At 45.9% G+C, this 21,497-nt stretch overlaps 1 long non-coding RNA gene across 2 annotated transcripts in view; it reads right to left on the reverse strand.

Moving 5' to 3' along the window:
* Positions 1 to 20,298, reverse strand: part of LOC138453612 (uncharacterized) — a 253,514-nt gene extending 233,216 nt beyond the window's left edge. For both annotated transcript variants that reach the window (XR_011260483.1, XR_011260484.1), the window contains exons 1-2: positions 20,205 to 20,298; positions 16,471 to 16,569 (exon numbers count right to left, since the gene is read on the reverse strand). This is a non-coding gene — a long non-coding RNA (uncharacterized lncRNA). The remainder of the gene's footprint in view (positions 1 to 16,470; positions 16,570 to 20,204) is intronic.
* Between the last annotated feature and the right edge of the window lie 1,199 nt (positions 20,299 to 21,497).

Below are 21,497 nucleotides of genomic sequence, written 5' to 3' on the forward strand. Positions count from 1 at the left end.
CCATGATGACTTCATGACAACTTCAGGATGGGTGGGGATTACTCCAGGATGACCCTGTGATAACTTTAGCATGGGTTTGAAATTGTGAACGATTATTGCAGACAACTTCAGGAGGATGATGCTTTCAAACGATTTAGGAAAAAGGTTTTGATCCCTTGTGTGTAAGATGGGTGGTATTACTATAGAGTTAGACTTATGGATAATGAACTGGAAAACATGGGATTTGCAGCTGTTACTTGCCTTCTTTGCTAGAGCACTCAAATGTCATTAACTAAGATTTGCTGATTTAGTATACAAAACTACAAATCCACCCCACAATGTCACAAACCAACCTCTAAACTCCATCATTTCATATCTCACCTCTAGCTAACATGGCATCACACCCAATAAACGCCCACAATTACAAATCACTGCACTAAAATAAACACTTTCAGTGACCTAAACAGAATCGGTTAAAGGTCTGTTACGCTCAGCTGGTATCCACAGGGACGTCACTCAGCCCAAGTTGGTTGCCAGAACCTTCTCCCGATTTCCGGATGGTGTCTTCGGAGGAGGTCTAGCCTGAGGACACAGGAGGGCTGGGTTCAAAACTGGCCGACTCAGGTAAGTATCTCCCCGTCACACCCTTTTGGTTTCTGCTCCTTAGGCCCACTCCTCACCTTGTTGCTGTATTAGGCGTGCTCTCCGTCCTGCCTTCTTGCATAGGGGTGCATAGTCTTCAGTGGACGTGGGCGACCGAGTTACTTCACTGGCGCGTGCCTGTTCAAGTGTCTTTAAGGTAGGTCTTATTGCAGCAGTTTTTGTATAGCGCTGATCGGTTCTTGCCTGCCTTTCTTTTGTGGTTAACAATGTCCTTTCTTTCTCCCTAGGTGTGCGGGAGATTCGGCGTGGTGTATTGGTTGGTTAGAGCACCGCTGGTAATGATGGCGCGGGATGTGCGCTCTAATGCGGTAAGTAATGCGCTGCGCTGCTTTTGTCTTGCCTTGCTAACCTGCGTTTCCTCTCTTCCATACAGGTCGCGGTCCTTTCCCAGCAGATGAGGCACTCCGGAGCAATGCCGGCCGTAAGGTGAAAAGCCAGGTAAGCTTCCTATAATGTTCGGGGCTTAAGCTATGCCAGAATATGTCTTTTCTAATGTTGTCTTTCTCTTTTTCCTTTTCAGGTCGCTTCGTTACGGTAGGTGTGAGGAGCCCAGAAGAAGCTGTTCACTGGAGAACGGATGACAGGATGGAGATTGCAGGTAAGATTCAATAAAAGATGTTCCTTTGTCTCCTCTGCAGGCTCGCTGCACTGAAGCTCGCGGGTATCACAGGACACGGTGAGCAACACATTGCAGTCTGCAAAGTAACGCGAAGCGTGCTCTGTTGCTTGGGTGTGGTTTAAATAGCCTCCCAACAAAGTAGTCCAGGTAAAGTAGTCCCAGGCCACCACACCCAAAACACTATACTGCATAGTTTCGTTCGTTAGGAACCAAGCTATGCGAATGCCTCGATGTTAACTGCAGGCTTAATGAAAAGTAGTCCCCCTTCAAACATGTTCTCCATGATGAATATGAGCCTGGCGCCAGGACTGACTCCAAGAGTGTCTTGGGAGTGGATGCAAGGCCTCCAAGGTCTTGATGGAGTCCCGAACCCTGACCTTACCTGGCAAGTGGGCTTGCCAGTGGGGTTCTGGGGTAAGGGTCGTGACAGCACTCCCCCCCGCCCCCCAATGCCCCTCTCATGGTGGTTTTTCTATTTGGTCCAGGCTTGGTTGGAAAGTTCTGATGAAATTTCTTGATCCGACGTGGTGCATGGATGTTCTCGCTGGGTTCCCAGGATCTATCTTGAGGTCCATACCGTTTCCAATCGATTAGATAGTATAATTTGGACCTAGTGTATTTAGAGTCCAGGGTTTCCTTGACTTTGAATTCTGGTTCTCCGTCAACAATTATGGGTGTTGGTGGTGTAGTAACCAGTGTACCGGGTTGTACTGGTTTCAGGAGTGATACATGGAACACTGGGTGGACTTGCATATTGGGTGGTAATGCTAGTTTGATGGCTACTGAGTTGATGATTGCTTTGATGGAGTAGAGTCCCAAATATCGAGGACGAAAGGTCTGGGTTCCTTTAAGGGGGACGTACTTTGCTGCTAACCAAACCTTGTCCCCTACTTGATAGTCAGGAGCCTTTCTTCAGCATTGGTCGGCAAATTTCTTTTGTCTGTCCTTGGCTTGAGTTAGATGTTCCATCACCTTTTTAAAGGCTTGAGAGATGGTTGCATGAAGAATTCTTACTACTGGCATTTCCAAGCTGGCTGGAAGGTCTAGTTCCGAAGTATGCAGGTGTCTGCCATAAAGGATGCAAAAAGGCATTTGTCCCGTGCTAGAATGCAATGAATTGTTATAAGCATACTCTGCTATCCACAGTAAGTCCCTCCAATTTCTTTCCACTTGATGCAGCATGCACCGTAAGTATTGCTCGAGGGTTTGGTTGGTTCTCTCTGTTTGGCCATCCGTTTGGGGGTGGTGACTGGTGGATAATTGGATGTCGATTTGCGCCATTGAACAACATTTTCTCCAGAAGTTGGACACGAACTGGCTGCCTAGATCCGAGACCAGAACTGATGGGAAGCCATGTAGTTTAACAATACTTTCCAGGAACACTTTTGCTAAACTGGATGCATCTGGGAGGCCCTTGAGAGGAATGAAGTGTGCCATTTTTTAAAACAGGTCAACAACTACCAGAATGGTGTTGCACCCTTGACTGGGAGGCATATCTGCAATGAAGTCAAGGTAAAGGGTGTGCCATGGGGCAGGAGGAATGTCCAATGGTTGAAGGAGAACAGCTGGTTTCTGCTTTTGCGATTTGTTTTGTGCACAAACACTGCAGGACTGAACATACTGGATGATGTTTTTACGCCAAGTAGGCCACCAGTAGTTCTGTTTCACCTTGGCTATGGTTTTGGCGATTCCAGGATGACCTTCCATCAGTGAATCGTGGTAATCCGAAATAATTTGTTGTTGTACTTCACCTCTGGGCAGATATAGACGGTCCCTAAAATAGGGCAATTGGTCCTTGATGATATATTGTTCTCCCCGAGTATGCCATGCAAGCAATGTGTCGGAATTCAGTACCCGTTGGATTTGGTATCTGAGTTCGGTTTGTGTCAAAGCTGTGAGACCTAAGAGTATGTCTTCAGGAATGATGGGTACTGGATCTGGAGTTATATACACCTCTTTGTCAATGCCCATGCGGGATAAGGCGTCAGCCTTCTCATTTCGGACCCCTGGTCGAAATGTGATTACATAACCGCGCTCGGCGAAGAAAAGGGCCCACCGCAGTTGACGCGAGGACTAGGCCTTTGCTGTTTTCAGATATTGCAGGTTTCAATGATCCGTTATTACCGTAAAGGTGTGCCTGGCTCCTAAGAGATAGTGTCGCCATGCCTCAAAGGCGGATTTAATGGCCAGTTCCTTGTCGGTGATAGCATAATTGACTTCCGGAGGTGAAAACTTTTGTGACCAGAAGGCCACGGGATGTAACTGACCGATTTCGGGGTCTCTCTGAGAGGACAGCCCCCATAGCCATGCTGGACTCATCAGTTTCCACGATGTAAGGGAGGTCTGGACAAGGGTGTCGTAGGATCGGAGCGGAAGTGAATCTTTGTTTGAGTTCTTCAAAGGCTCTTTCGGCTTCTTCGGTCCAAATGAATTTCTTATTGTTTTTTCACAATAGTACTGTGATCGGGTGTACAATCTGAGGGAAGTCTGGGATGAATTGGCGGTAGAGGTTCGCAAAGCCCAGCATGCTTTGGATCCCTTTCAGTGAAGTTGGTGATGTCCACTTGAGAATGGCGTCTACTTTGTGTACGTCCATTCTGATGCCTTTCGGAGTGAAAATGAAACCAAGGAATTCTACTTCGGTGACATGAAAAAAGCATTTCTCGAGTTTCGCATATAATCAATGTTGGCGGAGCTTGGTGAGAACAGAGCGAACGTGCTTAACATGGTCTTGCTTCGAGGCCGAGTACACTAAGATGTCATCTATGTAAACCAAGGCGCAAACATCGATTAATTCTCTCAGGACATTGTTCATGAAGTATTGGAATGCTGCGGGAGCGCTGCATAGCCCAAAGGGCATTACTTGGTATTTATACAAGCCATATTTAGTACGGAAGGCGGTTTTCCATTCATCTCCTTTTTTAACTCGGACCAGGTGGTACGCTCCTCGAATATCCAATGTGGTATAAATCTGGGCATCTTTGACTTGGTCTAACATTTCAGGAATAAGCGGCAAGGGGTAGTGATTCTTCACGGTACTCTGGTTTAATGCGTGGTAGTCGATGCAGGTTCTCAAGTCCCCTTCTTTCTTTGGTATGAAGAACAAAGGACTGGCTGTTGGGGACTTAGACGGGCGGATAAATCTGTTTGCCAGGTACTGGTCTAGATAGGATTTCAAATGGAGGTTTTCCGGTTCTGTGAGTGCATAAATTCTGCCGCAAGGAATTTGTGTGCCTGGAATGAGGTCAATCTGGCAGTCATAGGGCCTGTACGGCGGTAGAGTGTTAGCTTGTTCTTTTTGGAACACATCCTGGAAATCTTGGTATTCACTTGGTAGGGTATTGGTTACTCCAAGTGCTGATGCTGCCGTTCTGGGAATCGCAGGGGTACAGAGGTCAGGTTTCTGCTCTTGGTAATAGCAGACAGGAGCGCAATCAATCATCGGGGAAGGTCAGTTTTCGAGCACGCCAGTCTATCAGGGGATTGTGAGCAACTAACCATGGCATCCCTAATATTAGCCGGAACTGAGATACCTTGTTGCGATCAAAAGAAATGGATTCCCGGTGTCCATCCTGGCACAGCAAGGTTACCCCGGCTGTACATTGGGTTACTGGTCCGGAAGCGATTTCTGTCCCATCCACGGTGGTCACCTTGTCCATGGTGGGCATTGAACATAAGGGAAGCCTCATCTCTGCTGCCAGTTCTTGATCGATATAATTCCCAACTGCTCCACTGTCTATGTATGCCTCAACGGCGTGCATCCGAGATGGTAGTTGGTGGATAATTAAGATCACTGGTATTGCAAAGTGCGAGGTCGGTGGCTCATTCTTCTCACTCGACAAACTGACCTCTACGTTTGCCGAGCTGGGAAGTTTTCCGACTCCTTGACCTCGTCCTTCTCTGTGGCCCTGACTGTTCTCCTTGGAGGTTTCACTGGGCAATCCTTAAGGAAGTGTCCTGGTTTTCCGCAGCACAAACATAGTTGCTGTTGCCTTCTTTTGTCTCGTTCTGTTTTTGTTAACGGAGGTTGTATTCCTCTGATTTGCATGGGTTCTACAGTGTTTTCAGGCACACGTGATGCATTGTCCCTGGGTCGAACATAGACGGCCCGAGTGTCTGACCTAGATCGATCTGCTTTTCGATCCTGCAATGGGTGATCTAGTTGCACAAACAAGTTAATGAATTCGGTACAGTCTCTGGGTGGGTCAACCACCTGGGCTAGAACGTCCTTCAATTCGCCTCGTAGGCCTCGGTGGAAAAACGTGGTTATTTTGTTCTTCCGGCCACTTAGCTTCAGCAACCAATCTATTGAAGGTGGTAATGTACGTTAATAAATCTTGATTCCCCTGTCGGAGTGACAAGAGTTTGTTGTCTACTGCTTGTTCTTGGGTATGACGAGCAAAAAGCTTCTCCATTTCCCTCTGGAACCCCCTAAAGTAATGTAACATTGGATCATCATGGTTTACCAGCGGCACTGACTAGTCCGCTGCGCTACCGCTCAGGTATGACAAAACAAAAGCTACCCGTGTTTGGTCATTGGGGAATGCACCAGGCCTACAAAGAAAGTGAAGACGACACAGATTCATGAATGCAGGATACTTCCATGGGTCGCCTGAGAACCGTTCCGCTGATGCTAGGGGAACTGTTCTGGGTAGCGTAATTTGTACTGGGGCGGATAGCAAGGTGGGTACCTGTGCCGATAGGTTGTTTCCAGGCAAAGGAATCTGTCCTGCCTGTGACTGTAGGAACTGCCTACCGATCTCTTCAGTGCGATCCTTGATTACTACGAAATCCCTCCGGAGAGCATTGGTCTCTTGTAGGGCAGAATGAACTTCGGCGCGTAATTGTCCTAATAATTGAGTCAATTGGTCGATTTCTGATGTCTCCATGGCGGCCAGGTGTATTAATTATTGTAGGTTTTGCGTTCTGTTACGTTCACCTGGTATCCACGGGGACGCCACTCAGCCCTGGTTGGTTGCCGGAACCTTCTCCCGATTTCCGGATGGTGTCTTCGTAGGAGGTCTAGCCTGAGGACACAGGAGGGCTGGGTTCAAAATGGGCCGACTCAGGTAAGTATCCCCCCGCCACACCCTTTTGGCTTCAGCTCCGTAGGCCCTCTCCTCACCTTGTTGCTGTATTAGGCGTGCTCTCCGTCCTGCCTTCTTAGCAGGGGTGCGTAGTCTTCAGTGGACGTGGGCGACCGAGTTACTTCACTGGTGGGTGCCCGTTCAAGTGTCTTTAAGGTAGGTGTTATTGCAGCAGTTTTTGTATAGCGCCGATTGTTCTTGCCGGTCTTTCTTTTGTGATTAACAATGTCCTTTCTTTCTCCCTAGGTTTGCGGGAGATTTGGCGTGGTGTACTGGTTGGTTAGAGCACCGCCGGTCATGATGGCTCGGGATGTGCGCTCTAATGGGGCAAGTAATGCGCTGCGCTGCTTTTGTCTTGCATTGCTAACCTGTGTTTCCTCTCTTCCTTACAGGTCGCGGTCCTTTCCCAGCGGGTGAGGAACTCCGGAGCGATGCCGGCCGTAAGGTGAAAAGCCATGTAAGCTTCCTATAATGTTCGTGCCTTAAGCAATGCCGGAATATGTCTTTTCTAATGTTGTCTTTCTCCTTTTCCTTTTCAGGACGCTTCGTTACGGTAGGTGTGAGGAGCCCAGAAGAAGATGTTCACTGGAGAACGGATGAAAGGATGGAGATTGCAGGTAAGATTCGATTAAAGATGTTCCTTTTGTGTCCTCTGCAGGCTCGCTGCTCTGAGGCTTGCGGGTATCACAGGACACGGTGAGCGCCACGTTGCAGTCTGCAAAGTAACACGAAGCGTGCTCTGTTGCTTGGGTGTGGTTTAAATAGCCTCCCAACAAAGTAGTCCAGGTAAAGTAGTCCCAGGTCACCACACCCAAAACACTATACCGCATAGTTTAGTTCTTTAGGAACCAAGCTATGCGAATGCCTCGATGTTAACTGCAGGCTTAATGAAAAGTAGTCCCCCTTCAAACATGTTCTCCATAATGAATATGAGCCTGGCGACAGCGGCGCCAGGACTAACTCCAAGAGAGTCTTGGGAGTGGATGCAAGGCCTCCAAGGCCTTGATGGAGTCCCGAACCCTCGCCTTACCTGGCAAGTGGGCTTGCCAGTGGGGTCTGGGGTAAGGGTTGTGACAGCACCCCCCACCCCCCAAGGCCTCTCTCACGGTGGTTCTTCTATTCGGTCCATGCTTGGTTGGAAAGTTCTGATGAAATTTCTTGATCAGACGTGGTGCATGGATGTTCTCGCTGGGTTCCCAGGATCTATCTTGAGGTCATTACCCTTTTCAATCGACTAGATAGTATAATTTGGACCTAGTGTATTTAGAGTTGAGGACTGACTTCAAGAGAGTCTTGGGAGTGGATGCAAAACCTTGATGGAGTCCCAAACCCTGACCTTACCTGGCAAGGGGGCTTGCCAGTGGGGGTCTGGGGTAAGGGTTGTGACAGCACCTCCCCTCCCCCAAGGCCTCTCTCACGGTGGTTCTTCTATTCGGTCAAGGCTTGGTTGGAAAGTTCTGATGAAATTTCTTGATCAGACGTGGTGCATGGATGTTCTCGCTGGGTTCCCAGGATCTATCTTGAGGTCATTACCCTTTTCAATCGACTAGATAGTATAATTTGGACCTAGTGTATTTAGAGTTGAGGACTGACTTCAAGAGAGTCTTGGGAGTGGATGCAAAACCTTGATGGAGTCCCGAACCCTGACCTTACCTGGCAAGGGGGCTTGCCAGTGCGGGTCTGGGGTAAGGGTTGTGACAGGTCTACCTGCATGAGAAGACTGCCGAGCACAATATCACTATGAGCAGCTAACAATTAGTTTGACGATTCACCACACCCAAGAAAACATTAGCTGACCCCCCAACAGAAATCCAATAGCACAAAAACTTATACCATTTACAAGTTGGCACCAACCTACAAATTCACTAGATCAACTATAATAGTTCTACAGACAAGAGCACTTGCATCTTCAGTTTCACAGAGCAGCATGTGAGCTGGAATTACATTGTAGAATTAGTACCAGGGGCTGACGTAGCTACCAAACTCGGTTGTGGGGATGTTCCAATTCCAATGTTTTTTTTAAACCATAATCTGAAAGATTGCGCAGGTGTGTGGTAACGTGTAGGGGTCAATTCATTGTCCAAACAGGCATGACCATTATACTGTAACAAGAACACACTGTTAAGAAGACGTGGTAATAGAGTTGAGCTTGTCAAATTAGATCTGTCCGTCAAAACATTTGTAGCAGACAATTTACGGCTACTTTATAGTCCAATATTTTGCAGTTGTTGCACAGCTACATCTCTGGGAACTGCAACATTACACAGACATCTGCCGATTTAATGCTGTGTCCATCAATTGTCCAGGTGAAGTAAGAGGCAGGTTCTGAGGAAGGAATGTAAGAGGAATGAAGAACACTAGCCATCCCTGCCAAAAGACTTAGGTTTTCCAGCTTTTGTGAACAGTTAATACGTTTTGGAATAGTCCGTTTTCACCCATCAGCTTTTACAATATAATTCTCTTTTTTTATTTCACTGCATCTTCTTTTTCCAGATTCCACCCGGAGCTGCTTTTCTCCTCTACCTTTCTTTTTAAAGCCTCAATTGTAGCGTTTCGTTATTTCATCAAATGTTTCCTGTGTCTTAATACTGGTTCTTGGCTGCGGGTATGAAAAAGGCAAGTTGAAAAGTCATTATGTGACTACCAATACAACAAACATTTTGCCTGGGCTGTACACTGGGATGACTCCCCTCAAGCGCGACCCTATTCGCCCCCTTGGAGTTTTGCTTATTCTTGCTCTCCTTGGCGCTTTCCCTCCCTCCCCATGCAGCTACCCACAACTCAGTGTAGCTGCACACATAAAAGTGTGTATGGGTACATACCCTTAAGTGTGCGCTGTGACCACTATCATTTATAGATAGTGACGAGCTGCGTCACCAATTCCACAAGGTCTACGCATAAAGACCTTGAATGAATAGGACGGAAAACGGATTGGTATTTGCGAATCACGCTCTACCTTGGACATCCTAGATTGGTTCCCCAAACCGTGGACTACATTTTCAGGATTGCATCTAAGGTAAAAAATCAAAAAAGATAGTTTAGGAATTTCGATTTGGGGACCCAGTCCAGAATGTCCAAGCACCACGTACCAGCCATTGACAGGTCTCTCGGGACTCAACCCTTTATCATCAAGTACTATCAGAAAATTGTTTCAAGATATTTTCACAATCAACTTCCAAACCTGGTCACCATACCAAGCGTTCAATTTGAAGACCTTGAAGACGGCTAAGGTCGAAACATGTGTCGGCTGACTTTACGGAAATAAATTCACCTACAGATGAATAACCTAATGATAATGTTTTACTTTCATTCTTAAAGACTGTATACCTTACTTTCGCCAATACCAATCCATTCTCTGTCCTAGCTGCACACATACTCTGACCTGGACTACGGTCCCTGAGGGCGTTCAACCCATAGTGCTTTGCCAATAACATGAGAAATCAGTAGACCATCTATACTGTAGAGAGTTACTCTAGAGGAAAGAGATGCTGTAAATGAGATGGGCATTGTGTAGCATTCATCTGTATGTGTGAAAAAAGGGAACAACTCCACATAGGGACGTCAGATGTACCCTCCTTCCCCAAACATTTTACCTAACTAGAAAAGAATGACTGCCTTGAAATCCTTTTCTTCACATGTTTCTCTTCTACTTTCATCGATACCCGCTATCAGCAATTTACAATTAACTTTACTGGGAATTGCAAAGGCTCAAATTCTCCATACTTTCACATCCACAGAGAATAGTCGGAATCAAAGAGTGCCAGGATGATTGAGTTATTGTCTAAAAGAAGAAATTAAAAAAGTTAATTTCATATGCGCCAAGTATTTGTGAACCAGGTCTGTACCCAAAATCATTATATAGTGGGCTTGCTATGGATTTTCCTGCCTGATGTGTCCCGAATTATGAGTGAAGCGTGTCTTGGTGCTTGGTTAACTTCCTCCAAGACTTCCAACCATTGTGGCTTTAACTAGTTGCATCTGTTTGCAAAATTAGAGGTGGGTGTTCTGCAGAGGAAATACGTTCTTAACTGCAGAGCCCTTGTACCTAAAATACTACAGTCATTTTGTGTGTGTCCTTTAAAAGACAAGCACCTGTTTCAGTTTTGTAAATGTAAATATCAACCATAGAGAGCCCCAGCTTGCAGACAGCAACATGTACGGGAAATAGGAGGGTATGGAGGGACAGAACCCATGTCCAAATTGATCTTTACTGGGGGAACAAAAAGTAAATATTACACCTTAGCAGGAAGAACTTTGCTAATATGAGACAGGCACTATCCTCCAGAAAGGTCAGAAGTCTCGCCCTCCGCACTCTCCCCGGCCCCATAAGCAATAAATTATGCACTACAGCTGAACTAGTGCAGCGCTCATAGCAGTGGGAAAATCCTGTGAAAATGTAAACCAAGATAGGGGTAAACTTTGCAGAGGCATGGTATCTCACACATGCACCACGACTGGACATTTAGATAACATATTACGTAGAGGGTCGGGTGCACCTATCTGAGAAAGGCATGGACTATTTGTGTGGAACATTGTGGGGGCATTGGAGCAACAACAGCATTAAAGCCGGAGAGGGGCAGCCAGTAGGAGCATTTATCCCCTACTTGGCAGTGGTTTGAAAGCAATCAGCCTGATCAGTAGAACAGTGATTGTGTGGAACTGGGAAGGAGTCGCCCCGCCCAAGGAAAGGGGGCCTCTGCATGCTGAACAGCTAGGACGCCTTATGGCACAGGCCTTCAAACTGGGGGGCCCAAAGGATGCCAGGTGGTGGGGGGCTTGAAGGATTATGGTGACTTTTTAATAGAAAATATGGTGGGGGGGCAGAAATGATTTTACTCAAGGGGGGGGCTCAGCATAAAAAGGCTTGAAGACCACTGCCTTAAGGGAATAAAGGGACCTCCCACTTTCAAATAGCAAAGCAATTTACAGCACTCCTTTCACGCCCAGGTCAGAAAACTCCTGCTAACGCGCTAGTCCTCTGATACACAAGGCTGTTGAAAAATCCAGACAAGCAAGAAAATAGCTCAACATCATCTAACAAGAATTAACTGGTCCCATCATTAGATCAAAAGAAAAACCATAAAAAGCATTCACCCCAGATCATCATAAACAATGATCAAAAAAGATATTTTCAAAATTAATGACAGCGATCACTATCCCTAGCAAGCATTCAATAAAGTTTACAGGCAAAGTATCTTCAATTAAGTGCTGAGGTCAAGTGGTTGGAAAAAAACAAACAGACCGCATTGAAGGTGCAATAAAATCCCTCCGGGAACCTCATCAACCTATATACAGCATGTGACATAAGCATAACTAGAACATGCAGTAATCCCGAGTCCATGAAACTTACATTTGTATTTATTAAATCATGTAGCTATTTCGCCAAAGTGTTGAACAAACTAAAAGCAGATGTAGTAGAGCATGAGTCATGAGGGGAATTAGAACACGGTCCCCTGCGCATAAAGGCTGGCACAACTAGCCCTACTGGGAACTGAAAAGGCAAAGGAAAACGGGGGTAAACAAGCCATCTATGTGCTCTTTAAAATAAATGGTGTAAAAAGCTCTGCCTCACGGGTATAGCATCCGTAACTTCCAGCAGTGAAAAAAAGCATTACAATACAAAATGAGTCTTTGAATGCTAGACAGTTCGCTTTTAATGAGGGGCAGCTGTACAGAACCTCTACAGGGGTGCTTTGACCTTGAACTTCACAGAGTACCTGCCCTGTACACCACTTTTTACATTACACAAATCTCAACAATCTTCCCCAGCTTGAAAGGGGGCGGGGGCGTTGAGACTCTCCTTTAATGCAAATTTGGTTGCTGGACAATGAATGGATGCCACTTTTCTTAGTTGGCTGGTGTTCAATGGCTTAAGTGAAAGCAATGATAAGGTTGCAAGCATGGTTAAGAGAAATAAATAGATGGGAGGCATCTGTCCACTGTTGGTTAGAGGAGTCTCTCTCCCTTCTTCATGAGAGCTTGGATGGCCAACATATGCAACCATTCTCTGTGCGCAGAATCACAACAGCAAATCTAAGCCCAAAGCACCCTGTGCCACCAGAAGGAGGACCGCAGGAATCAAAGAACTCATTCATCAGGGCGTTTCAACCATCCCAAGCCTAAGACTGCACCTGGCGGTGTATGCAACACACCTCGTACCAAACAGCAGCTCAAACAGTCTGCCACACACTTCAAAACTTAGCTAGCCTTCATGCTAGCCAAACAAAACTTTGCCACTTGGCACCGTTCTTCCGAATTAAGCAATATTAAAGCTGCTGCGAAGGTCACACACGCTTCCCACAAGCCACACATCAACAATCCCCACACAAGGGAAATCTATGCCAGCTGGTGTCTGTGCATTGGCATGCAGCTGTCTGGACAATTTATTGAAAATTACAAGCATTGTGCCCTCTATATACAATAGACACATTCTCACAGGGGCTATACGACATTGCAATGTTCTTAAGCAGACGACAGTCAAATCTTGAGTATCGCTGTAAAATCTTGTAAATCTTGTCCGTGTAAATCTTTCTTTCACAGTAAAGCACTGGAATGATTTTGCTCCTCCCACTGAAGGTGCGGTCATGTGTACGAGTTGTATTTGCACTGTACCGGACACACAGCAACATCACACACAAGGGCACAGAAAGCATGTGGATAATGGACCACTTTAAAGCAACCAGGGATTTTGCAAAGGTTTGTTTAGTACATTAAGCTTCTGCCGTTTAAACCCACACGTGTACTGTGCCCTAGGGACCAGGGAGGATAAGTGCTCATCCAAACTAGCAATCAAAATATATGTTAACATATAGCAGTGCCAGCAAGATAGCAATTAGGTTTTTTGCCGTTAAAAATAAAACAACAATATAGTCAGTCTACAGGCAGTAGTCTTCAAACTTTTTTGACCCCCGATCCCTCCCTAAGAAAAAGGTACCTGGCTTGGGCCCCTCTATACACATGGACTCCAAAATGTTGTAGAATGGTGCCAAATGGAAGTGTGGGTGCCAAACAACATTCTTTCAAAATCATTGCTTGCAATAACTCAAATTAGAGGGCAAATATTTGTAAACACAGCATTCCAAATGTTTTGCTACAGGGGACGTGACTAAAAGTAGTGTTGGATATTTATTTCCTACAGTAACGTAGGACATACTTAAGTACAACAACTTATTACTATCAATGCAGTCACTTGCAAGTTGGACAGTGACATACTGGAGAACTAGTGTGAAGGGTGGGCCTGCCTTTCAGCAGCCAGCCATCACTATTGGGTTCAATTTTTGCAATAGCCAACCACAGGTTTTCTTCCAGCTTTGGCCGATATTTAGTCTTTAGGGCTGCAAGTGTTGAAAATCCAATCTTGCAAAGGTACGAAGTGCTGGAAGGTAACAGTACAAGTAGCAAACAGCATTTTGCCAAAATCCACCCAATGACAATTTTTTGGAATTGGCTCTCCAGTAGGCGGTCACTTTGAAGTTCCATTAGTTCCTCCTGGAGGTCTACTGGGAGGTGGGCGGGCCCCTACGTCTGCTAGGAAAGACTGAACCACTCAGTCATTGATGCTACAACTGTCCTCTGGAAAGTACTTTTGAGAGTGGTTCTGAGATGGTTTCCCATTAGTTCAGCAACACATGAAAAGATCATACTCCGCCTCCTCAAGAGCATCTGCTAATAATGGAAACGCATCGGAATGCAGACATTAACCCTCCTCTTCCAAAGCTCCAACTTCTTCTTGAATGCTGAAATTTTTTCGTTCATAGCCAATGTTGTGGTTTCTTTTCTGTGCCTTGCAGGGAGAGGTTTAGAAAATATGGCTTTTCAAAGAGGTCGCCATAGTAATCTAACAGTACAAGCCAGTGTGAATCACAGAGGCTCTTCTTTCGCCTGGTCTAAACCCAGGAGAAACTGTCTCACTTTGTTCCCGAGTTCCTAAACACAATTTAAAACCTTTCCCCTTGGAGAGCAACCTGACCTCTGTGTGAAACAAAGCATCATGTTCCCATTTCTGCAAATGTGGCAAACAGACGGGCTCTTGTGCGGTGCATCTTAATAAAATGCACAATCTTTACAACAGAAGTCAGCACCTCTGAGAGTCCATTCCCCATATTGCACACAGGCAAAGCTTCCCGGGGATCACGCAGTGTGTCCACAATATATGTGGAGCTACTACCAACACTTTGGCTTTTAACCCAGTTCTAGCACCAGACATTGAAGGAGCACCATCCAAGCAAATACCAGCACACGCCTCCCACTTTAGGCAGAGGGAACTTAGGAAGTAGTTAACAATGTCAATGACTGTAGATGCAGTTGCTCTGCTCTGAATTGGTTTACAAAATATTTCTCCAATAGTTCAAGCACGATATCAATTATGTACTGATAGAAGAGGACAGGTCAGTGATGCGGCGAAAGATTATGATGTCAGACTACAGTAATTTTTGCATTTCTCTGCTGCACCGTCACTAAGCATTACTAGGTTGACAGCGAGAATTGTTGGAAGAATTACTCTCAGCATCTGTAAAGGCCCACCCACCCCCAGATAATGTGGTAAGAAGCTTCCAAAGCATTTGCAGGTACTGAGGCCACGTTTTAACTTGTGTATTCCTTGCAGCTGCTGTACAAACAAATCCCTGGTCTTTTTTTGCTTATGTTTTGTTTCCAAATGCACCTTAACAGTGTTGGCTTCAGGCTTGCTAATGTAGCGCCACAAACCACACACTGCAGCTTAACTTGTCAGCAACTGCGATCCATGTGAACCCAAAAGGCAAAAAAGACATAATATTTCTGTGTTTTTGCATTTCTCGTGTCCATTTCCACCTCTCCTTCTGCTTTTCGTTTGAGATTCCTACCATCTTTGGGCACTAGGAAACTATCCAGTTCTGTGTGTTATTTCTGCATTTTAAAGCCCGAACACAAAAAACGACAGACTCTTTTCCCTGGCCGTTTTTGTATTGGCTTTAAAGTGTGGAAATCACACATTGCCCCCCTCGTTCCCCACACGCTCATTAACTCGTCAATCAGGTGGGGACCCCCGAACCCTCAATTTCCGCCCCAACCCACGCATTTTACCCACATGCGCACCCACATACAGTCCAAAACTCACTTCTGCCTCCTATGACGGCTCTGCTGGGGCTCACAGCACCTGTCAGCCCCTGCGCACACACATGTGCGACAGGGGTTTGACAAGTATGATAGTTTGATTATAAAGACCGCTCTGTGCGGTCACAGAGCAGTCTTTCTAAATCGACCCCCCCAGCCCCCAATCGGTACAGTGAAAAGGATATTTTTACTTAGTACCAATGATCCATCTAAAAAATGAGCCTGACTCTGAAAACATTGCAAACCCCCAAGTTAATTTATGTCACATTATTTTTTTTAAACCATTTAAAGATTTAAATTGACAAACACCACATAAGATTTAAAACGAACCACGTGAAAAGGCTGGGAGGGACGAAACCATGTGAACAGCTTGGGGGAAAAAACCTCAGCAGAAATGGGTCAGAAATGCTGCTTGGACTAATAAAACACCACATTGATACAAGTCTCAGAAGACTCCCTGTTCAGATCGTGATGTTCTAGCTTGAATTTTTTTTTTGAAGTGTGGTCCTGGACTACGAGACAGGGAGGCGAAAACCACACCTGGATGCACATTGCACAGGGCCGATATAAACCTTCAGCACTTCTACTCAACCAATGTTACATAGGGAAAAGAAATCCTCACTTGCCTGCCTGACTGAGTCAAGTGCTTCACTGGATTTTTCTTGCGGGGAACAGGTGGTTAGGTTGACACACTGACGCTTGGAGTGATGCTGCTGCTGCAATGAAAATCAGCAGCATGGTCTACATGCGACTTCAAAAACGAGCAGGCATTAAAAGCAACTCTTGGGTGTTAGGCATCAGCTAATAAGCAGGCTGTAACGCTGGGAAACCAGGAGAGAGTACACAGTGCACTGTAAATGCAACTCCCACGAGACGTGAACTTTCAGTCCCGCCCCAAACTGGACATGAGAAAGGAACAGCCTCAAAAATAGGTTTGAAATCCCTGATTGTGACTCCTACTATACCTTTAAAAGTACCCCACCATCACCCACAGCAAAATACAGTCGTTTTTAAAAAAGACATTCTTACCGTCGGCAAGTCCTAATACAGATGTCAGGATTTTTTATGGTGCCATTGCTGCTGGGGACTTTGCTGTCCAAGATGGGATGATTGAGCCAATTTGTGTTCCTGCAATTGAAAAAGTACAATAAAAAAATATAGACGTACCAGATTGACTGTACCAATATTTGCGCACTACATTCTGCCAGTCGGCACACATCCTCTCCCGCACACAAAAGGGACCTAGGGTGCAGGGTCCAACCGGGAAATCTCCAAAGTTCCCTATAGGCCAGTCCACCCCAGCTGGCAGAGAGAACAGTCAGAGCAAATACCTGAAAACGTGACTCCTACTCAGTCAAAGAGACAAAAGAATAATAGAGTGAGCGAGAGAAAGAGCATCAGCTTGTTATATTTTACCCTTAACAGTTGAGAAGTCCAGCCTGCTGGCATTCCAATCATTCACCTACATATCTTACATAGAATACGACATAGTAGTTCTTAACTCACTGGGCTAACTTTCGGAAACAACGAGTAATAGCCATGTAACTTATACTGCAGTTAAGTGACAGCGCTGACGTAGCAGCAGACTGCTGCGGCTGCCATGCCAGACACCAGGGCCCCTGATTTCTCTGCAACATATGGTGCCACATGCAGGCAAAGGCCTGGCACCCACCGCAGGATGATATACATGAATTCCACTTTAAATCACTTCTATGGCAGCGGTGCACTCAAAGTACTGTTGATAGTGCAGTGATTTTAGTACATCAATGGATGCATAGATTTGCTCTATAGTAGATGGCTCCCAGGGTAGCTCAGCAGGTTGACAGACCATTGCTGAGACTGTCTTTAAGGTTGAATTTAACCAAAACAATAAAAACAAAAAAATATATGCAAAACTTGTTAATCGAATGACTTTTTGCAATTACTTATAAAAAGGAAGTGCTATAAAATGTGTTTGGCGAAGGGATGGGTTGGGGTATTTCTGCCTCCGTTTGGCACCCATGAACCCAGTTTAATTTCCTAATAACTGCTGTCAGAACAATGGAAGCATTTATTTGTAAAACATAACATCTTTATAAATATAACTTGTGATAAAACGCAAAGGAGCACACAAAATTGTATTGGTGTGGTGCTCTGGGAAAAAAAAAATCTCATAGAAAACTAGTGAACTCAAGTTTCAGCAGCATTTTTGAGTTTGCAAATGACTTTTTTCCTTTGAATGTGTAAAATGCACATTTGAACAATGTGCCCAGCATGTAATTTCAACAGAAACCATCCCCCTCCCCGACACAGTGATGTTCATGGCCCATTCATTTCCGTGGTGTCCCTTTCAGGACATAAAAAAACAAACGGGATGAGCAAACATAGCCAGGAAATGCGCGTGTGACGGCTGGGGAAAGGAGCACTGCTTAGATTAGGTCACTGATCCCCCAGCTTCCCTCTGCAAAGCTGAGGGTTTGGTAAAGCATGGTCCTGGCTGAGGCAAGCCGGGTCCCGAGATCTAGCCAGACATCCGATGCCGGATCTCGGACCCAGCCAGCGCTGTGTCATGGACCAGAGGGGTGACAAGGCAGAGAGACAGCCAAAGCAGAGGGACCGGTGTCATATGATATCTGGCTCCCCCATGGCAGATTGCTGGAGAGCCCAGCAATCGGCTGTGGGGGAGCTGGATATCACACAACACTGGCAATGCGTGCTTCCGTCGCCACTCGCCTCTTCTTCCCCCATGGCCAGGCAAGGTGGGGGCACAGAGGGAGAGGGGCGCAGGGGGAAACAGCAGTGCAGTGATCCAGCTCCCCCTGCTCACCTTTCCCCACGCGTTAGTCTTCGTGGGTCCAAAGGAGGAAGAGAGAAGCAGAGGGACCGACAAAAGACTGAAACGCTTGCTTCCCGGCACTCCCTCCAACTGTGGTGTGGCAGTCTGAGCCGAGAAGCGGCATCCCTTACCAGGCAATAAGACGCTGCCGGCACCAGAAGGAAGCAACAATGCAGCGTGGACACCAATCCAAATGCAGGAAAGCGCGGGTCCAGGCTGCATTTATTTCCCACGCCCCCATCACGTTGCACTGACTGAGCATGCATTTTCTCTTTTCTCGTTGTCCTAGATCACACGCCACACAGATTGAAGACCTCTGCCTACAGTATGGCTATTTTGTAGGGCTAAATACTCATTGTTATCTTGCTGGCAATACTACATAGGAGTTTGCATTTTCACTGCATACTAGCAAAGCAACATGCAGGCACCTAGTCAGTGAGACAACGCGGGTAAATCAAGTAAGCCGCAGGGAAATTAAGGAAGTCGGTCCTATACAGAGAGAAAGAAATAGGGGCGAGGGTCAAGAAAGACATCTTGTGGTACAGACTCTGGCTGGTACAGCTCAATGCACTGCCTGGCAACACTGAGCGGTAAAGTCAGGCACATCTCCAGTCAAGGTTCAGAACCCTTCACCTTGTAAACGCAGTAAAGTTACAGAAATCATACCAAGGGAACTGCATGCCATCATAGTAAGCTCATTGCTGTTTTAACAGTGAAAGCCGTGTTGGGCAGTTAATGGCAGTGCTGGTCAATGGGTCGACTCTCGCCAAATCTGAGATCCGCCACCAGATGAGTAGCCGGATCGCGGGATCCGGCCAGAGTCAGCCGCCACAAACCCCAAACCCATGCTCTGCGCTGGGTTTCTTTGAAAAAAAAAAAGAAAGAAAAGAAAGCGCCCGCGGCAGCACAGAGTAGGGGGGCAGAGCAGCTCATTGCCGCCATGAGCGCTCTGATGGCTACGCCCCCTATGTGGATGCAGGACTTTGATACAGGTCACAGCTGCAGGAAAAGCAAAGTGTAACTTCCTTGGGTGACCCCGTGCACAACCCGGTTTATTTATGCAATGTTTGTCGGATACGTGGACCTGGATTGTTCATTTATTTATCCAATGTTTGTCGGATACTTTTATCCGACAAACATTACATAGAAAAATAAATATACAGGTATCCGACAAACATTGCATGAATAAATACCCCTATTATCACTGTAACTATCCCACACGATGCAGCCACCTAACTGCTTTCAGAGGGGAGCTGCACCGGGTGTGGTTCAAGTAAAAGAAAACGTTGCTTATGGCGAACAGATATCAGCAGGTTTTAAGAATGAGGTTGCAGGACAATCCCTCGGTTTAACCCAGGATTTCCCCACAGATTTCTGCTCTTTCACCATTAGCTAGAGTAATTGCTCTTCTTAATGATTCTTTAACAGTCTGCTTAAAATACTCCCCTGCATGAGCTCAGATCACAGTGTAGACTAACATTGTTGTTGGTAGTCTAGGTGCACAGATGGCTGGTACGGTTTGTAAATGACAATTCATTCCTTTTCTGACCCTGTTTGACTAGTACCTAAGGGGGAGGGTTTTGTTTTATAAAATGGAATGCAAATTTACTCAACAACATTGGTCAAAACTATTATTCACAGTGAAGTAACATCACCAGTGACATGGAAGTGGTTTAAAGTGGAATTGATATAGTTTGGAAAAGAAGCAGCATGAAAGAAATTGTGCTGTTTTTAACTACTTTTTTGGACATTTCCTTTGATCGGAGGTCAACTGCCAGCTGCGCCCCCCAAACCCTGCCTCTTTGGGCACCGCCCCCTTCAACACCGCCCCCCACCCCGGCCCTTGTGGGACCCCCACCAAATGTTTTCCATTTCCATCACTGGATAAGGGTGAAGATGGCGGTACAACCCGACTTGCTGCTGGCAGCCAAATCTGCCATAAAATTACCTTGGCGTGTGCAGCACGGCCATAAACCACTTTTGTTTGGGGGTGGTTGGAGCCGGGGATGGGCATATCAGCCAAGAAGACACACAAAAATCCGCTGTTGGTGCAACTAAAATCAAAATAGGAAAAACAAACCCATCAGTGTTTTGTTCTCCACTGTTCCCTTGCCTTGTCGCGCTCTGAAACACCTGTCTATGAGCACAATATAAATAAAAATATCATTATCATCATTAAATGTACCTGGTGCTTCTCCGAGATGAATAAGCGCATTATAAATGTGCAATAAAAAATAAATACCTGCCCGTACACGGCGTGGAGCGCTCCTTCCTCCGTAATCCTCTTCCTAAGCACGTCCCACGTGAAAACGTCACAACGCCTTAACAGAAACACGTCATTACGCCATAAAGGCATTTCAGAAAGTATCAGCAAACTTTTAAACAAACACACAATGCTATAGGGTCTCATTGGGACTTTAAATGTGTGATTGATAATGAAAGCAATACAAGGCCTTCGTTTAGCCTTCTCTTCCACACATTGCAAAGGGGTAAATGAAAAATCCCTTCCCCGGGGGAATGCCAAATCACCCCCATGCAGGAGAAATAAATGAACTGTTACGCTGGAAATTCGTACCCAAGTGCGTCTGTCTGCATAAGACACATATCCCCATCTGCTGCAGTGTACCAAATCGTCCCACCCCCTCCCCCTCCAGCTGGGAGGATAACTAACTGTTTGCTGTACTGTTCACTGGTACAGTGGAAGTCCCATTGGGAAGGGATGAACGCACTGTGCCCATCCCCATTCCATAAAACACATCTCGCCCCTGCAAATCGCACATCTGCATGAGAAAACCCCAAAACAAACTGAATCGACCTGTACTTTAAGTAAATCTCAACTGATGCACAATACAAAGCCCAAAATATACAGAAATACCCTCTCCCCAATATCGCCTCACCCCTTTGATGCATATTACATATCCTCAAAATATACTGAAATAACGAGAAAAAAAAACTGAATCCGCCTGTACTTAAGTCAATCTCACCCCTGATACACATTACAAACCACCAAAATACACAGAAATACCCCCTTCCCAAAATTGCAGCTCTGCATTAAAGTAACAATGAACAAGAGATAACTTTAACTAAATGTGCTTTGCAACGGAGGAATCGCTCCCACAACACTTTGCCTTCCCGCTCGTGCAAAAAAGATGACAAGGTAACGTGCAAACCCACGTGATGCAGGGCAGCCCACGTGATGAAGTTGACGTTGAAACCCACGTGATGCAGAGCAGCCCAAGTG

This window comes from Ambystoma mexicanum, chromosome 4p, assembly GCF_040938575.1.
Source record: "Ambystoma mexicanum isolate Mex_15411 chromosome 4p, UKY_AmexF1_1, whole genome shotgun sequence".
Taxonomy (NCBI): Eukaryota; Metazoa; Chordata; class Amphibia; order Caudata; family Ambystomatidae; genus Ambystoma; species Ambystoma mexicanum.